Here is a 5,219-nt window from a genome sequence, read left to right on the forward strand (position 1 = left end):
TGCATTCCTGTTCAGTGGGCACGAGTAAGATCTGCCTCTAGGTCTGTTCTTTTCTCCAAGGCTTGTCCATTTTAGTTTGATTTTTGCTTGCTCTTTTGGTTATTCTTGGGTGCACATTGGAAGACATATGATTTGCCTACAGAAAAAAATTGTTTTGATGGTTTCAAAGTATGTAAATTACTTATTGAAAGTGTAATTTGAACCTTTTCATAGGGATCTCTGTGGGGAGGGGAGAAATTGCAGTAGAATAAAGAAAGAAAATATTCTGATGCAGAGAAATGTTTCTTTATTCAATCTAGAAGGAAACAAAAACTCAGATGACAAGACTTGAGATAGCCCAAAGGACTTCACTCTCTACCACATTTCAATACCTATATAGCAGCATAATGTTAGATGTGGTGTTCAGCTTCAAAATTAGAGATATTTTAGCATGTCCATATAATAGAAGTATTAAAAAGGAAAACAATAGGATGTCACTCAAAATGCCAATGAGAACCCTGAAATAAATGACTGATGAATTTTCCTTTCAACCCTTTATGTATCATCAGCCATTTATTTTAAATTGTATGGAGATCTGCAATGAGAATAATAGAATATTCCACAGGCAGGTATGAGCCACTGACACAATATAAATACAGCACCACTTGAGGTGAAATATAAGTTAAGGAATAGCGGGACTGGGGAGGGGGGAAATAGGAGCAGCTTGCCCCCCACCTACTTTTGAGAGGTCCCCCAAACCGAGTGGTATTATGAACTGGTGCATAGGGTCACAGACCCATTCAGGTCTGGCCCGGCGGCCCCTCTCTCATGCTGGAGAGGTGGCTGGGCTAAACCTGAGTGGCACTCTGACCCACATACTAGATCACAATGCCTGGAGTGGGGAGCCAGCCCCTGCCCCATGGGACAGGAGCTCCTGCTGGGGAGTGTGGAGTGGATTCGCTCTCCAAAACCCTGTCCCCCCAAAAAGGCCTCCCCCCTAAGTGGTAATTTTTTTTGGAAGGGTGGGGGACCTCAGTTTCAGATTTTGCCACAGCCCCCCAGATACCTCTGTGCAGCCCTGAAGTACAGCATCATTCACAGGTGGCATAGGGAAGCATGAGTTGAGTCTGTGACTAGAACACCTTCATGAGTAAATTACATTGGCATTTGATCCTCAGCAAATGAAGGATTTTTATTTTGAATGTTTTTTGTCTAGACGTTTTCAGAAATTCTCACCCCTCCCACCCCTCAAGAAGTTGCCTCAATGATGAGAGTCCTTCTGTGGACAATCTTACTTATGACTGTTTTTTAGAAGCACATCTTTAAACGTTCACATTGTGCGAGCATATATAACTGGTGGCCTGGTGACATGGAAGGGGTGAGGAAGAAAATGAACAGAAAAAAGGAGAGACAAGACAATGATAACTATGTCAGGATATAGTGTATGGAGCCAATCTATCCCAAGCAGGAACAAAGATTGTGAACCACTGTAATAAACATATGCAGTATCCAAATAATAAATAACATAAATCTAGGTCTTTATTGCTGTATATTCTTGAAGGTTTTCTGTATTTGGCTAATATTATTGGGAGTAATAGTAATAATTAATTTTAGGGCCTTTTGCCACTGACCTCAAAGGGAGCTCTTAAGACCTGATCCTGAACAGTACCTAAGCACCTGTAACTGCCAACAGAGACTATGCTAAAGATCTCTGGGTACCTTAACATCTTAACAACCCTAACTAAAAACCAAATGAGAATTCAACAAAATTATACAACAAATTAAAAAAAAAACTATAGCCAAACCCACCATATCCCATCCAATTATGTACCAAACTTAAAGTCACCAAAGTCCCTTTCTTTCCTTCTTCCTAGTTCTCTTCTTTAATTCATTTCACATGCATGTGCATGTTTGCTTTATTTGATATAAAGTCATTGTCAGTGTAAAGTCAATACACACAAGGAATTTCAATAGTGGAAGGAAACAGACAGAACAGATAGAAGCAATTACTGATAAATTAGCTTGGTTTCATTACTTCAGGGAAAGTTACACTTACTCTGCGGATGCAAGGTTCCATGCCGATTAGGAACAATAGGAAAACTTGATAAGGGAAGACCTAGGCCCAGATTTTTAAAGGTTTTTAGTCATTGCTGTGCTCAGCATTGCAAAGCCTAACTGATTTCAGAGCCTACATCTCATTCCCAAAAGGGATGTAGGCACTTACAAGCCAAAATCCCAAACATGATATTTAGGCTTCTAAATCAGTTATACACTGTTATGGCGAGCACATCATCACCTAACTACCTTTAAAAATCTGGTCTCTTACCTATTATTTGCAGAAAAATCTAGATAAACTGATAAATGGATACAGGTAATTAAATGTTTAGCTAAAGATAAAACTTTGCTGTGCTGTTCCAACAATGAAATACTGTATTAACATTAAACATACAAAAGACTGTTAGGGTACGTCTACACTTACCGGAGGGTCCGGCGGCAGGCAATCGATGTTCTGGGATCGATTTATCGCGTTGGTTTAGATGTGATAAATCGATCCCGGATCGATCCCGGAAGTGCTCGCTGTCGACGCCGGTACTCCAGCTCGCCGAGAGGAGTACGCAGCATCGACGGGGGAGCCTTCCTGCCGCGTCTTGACCCGCGGTAAGTTCGGACTAAGGTACTTCGAATTCAGCTACGTTATTAACGTAGCTGAATTTGCGTACCTTAGTCCGAAGTGGGGGAGTAGTGTGGACCAGGCCTTAGATGTCTATTCCCCTTCTTCTCATTTCTTCATATCCTGGCCTCAACTTTTATCAGGCTTCCTTCTCTCTGAATCTAGTTGTTTATTGTTACAGTATACATTAAGGCGGCAAGGTAATTAAACAAGTGAGTAGGCCATAGGATTCAGCAAGGTATTTAAACAAGTAGTCCCATGACAAACTTCACAGGGACTGCTGTCAGTGAGCAATCTTTAAACATATTTTAAAACCTAAAGAAGTTCTTCAACAAAAGCATCACTAACCTGCATGGAAGGGTGGAAGAATCTTTCAGGTTATTTAAGACAAACCAACCAATCCATATCTTAAAAGAACACTGTACATAAATGTTAGGAACCCTGGAAATTCCAAGATAAGGTTAAAATTTACAATAAATAAACAAGAAAAAATGAGTATTTAAATACACAACTAATAGCTACCCATGAACCTCAGCTCTGCCCCTCCAGTGTCACTAACTCTAGGTACAGTACAATAAAAGTATGCGCCTCACTGCAAGAGGTTCAGAGTACTTGCAGATCCCTGCTTCTACATGTGGAAGGAATGTTCACCAATTCAGAAAATCAGGCCCTACTGCATTAATATTTTTGTGGTCATTAATGAGATAATTTTAGGTAATGGATTAAAAAGTTAGCCGCAGTTTCTGGTTGTCAAGATTTATGCATTTGTTTACTTTCTAGTCTGTTTGTATTTTTATTAGTGGTGGTGTTTTGCTTCATAAAGTGGAACCTTAACTTAGAATTTCAGAGCTTTCTAAAGCTTGTGGTTTTGGAGAAAGATATAACTTCCTCTTATTTCAGTTTATTTATTTTTTGCCAGAGATAACTAGAAGATTCTTTCAATCTTAACTCCACATAACTAAAGTGTCTGTCTGAGAATATATAATACACATATTTGTAAATGTTTACATATATATACTTGTATTTAGGGTGACCAGATGTCCCAATTTGATAGGGACAGTCCCGATTTTGGGGTCTTTTTCTTATATAGGCTCCTATTATCCCCACCCCCTGTCCTGATTTTTCACACTTGCTGTCTGGTCACCCTACTTGTATTGGACTGGGATAATACATATTACACACATACACAATATTATATATATATTCACGTACATGAAAGAACCAGAAGCATTTGTACACAGTATAAATACGATTTAGGTCTTTGGCATTAATTGTGTGTTTGATACATGCTGTGTGCATACATGTGGGTGTAGATGTGCTTTGTGTGTGTGCACAGAGGTGCTCTGTGTGGGAATATTTGAGTGTCCAGGTATTTTGAGTGTGTTTGCGTATGTTATATTTGGAGCTGTGTGTTCGGCAGGGTTTTTGTTGTGAGTTGGGGTGCTGTATTGCTTGGTTGTGTGGTGTGTTTGTTAGGAGCATTGTCAGAGGTGTCCTGCTGTGTGTTAAGCATATTGTAGGGCGGTGTGGTGTTGTGTGGTGCACTGTGGGTATATGGTGGGTGCTGGCTGCACTCTATGTATGTGTTTGTTATGTGTATGATGGTGTGTGCACTGTGTATGTTCTTGTTCTAAGAGGTAGCAGGTCCCATCTGCACCGTGTGTTTGTTGGATATGTGTGTTTTAGTGGGGGTGGGGTGATGTGTTGTGAGAGGCAGCAGATACTGGCTGCACTCTGTGTTTGTTGTAGTAGTGAGGGTAGTGTGTATATGTACTTTAGTAGAAGTGGGTGTTCTGTGTGATGAAAGGCAGCAAGGACTGGATGTACTCTGTGTGTGTTTTGGTTGTGTGTGTATAATGTGGTGTGTAATGGATGTGTGTGGTTAGAAGCAGGTTCCACCTGCAGTCTGCGTATGTGTTTGTTGTAGCAGTGGGGTGTTATGGGTGTGGATTTGTGGGTGGTGGTGATGTGGGTATTGTGTAGTGGGGCACTTTGTCAGTTGCACTCTGCTGTGTGGGGTGGTGATGGATGGGTATATGTGTGTGGTGAGAGGTAGCAAACACTGGCTGTACTGTTTTTGTGCGTATATGTGTTGTGGTGGTCGGGGTTGTGGGTGTGAGGTGATGGAGGAAGTTGTGATGTGCAGTACCAATTGCACTCTGTGTGTATATTTGTGTGTTGTATTGGTGATGGGGTAATGTACGGTTGTACTTTGTATATGTTGTGCGTTGTAGTGGTAGGGGCTGTGTGTGGGTGGAAGGGCTGTGTATTGGGGAAGGGCTGCGCAGTGAGGAGGGAAGGGGTGAGTAGTGGAGGGCGTGGGGGAGGGTTGTGTATTAGGCTGGGGACAGTGTGTGTGGGGAAGGGGTGTTCGGGGGGGCAGTGTGAGTGTTGGGGGAGGGCTGTGTATTAGGGAGGGGGCAGTGTGTGTGCAGAAGGGGTGTGCAGGGGGCACTGTGTGTGTGGGAGGGCTGTGTATTAGGGAGGGGCAGTGTGTGTGTGGGGAAGGAGTGTGAAGAAGGGGGCACTGTGTGGGGGGAATCGCTCTGGGGTGGGGGGATGGGCTGTG

The sequence above is a fragment of the Terrapene carolina genome, unplaced genomic scaffold, assembly GCF_002925995.2.
Source record: "Terrapene carolina triunguis isolate 2854851 unplaced genomic scaffold, T_m_triunguis-2.0 Scaffold192, whole genome shotgun sequence".
NCBI lineage: Eukaryota > Metazoa > Chordata > Testudines > Emydidae > Terrapene > Terrapene triunguis.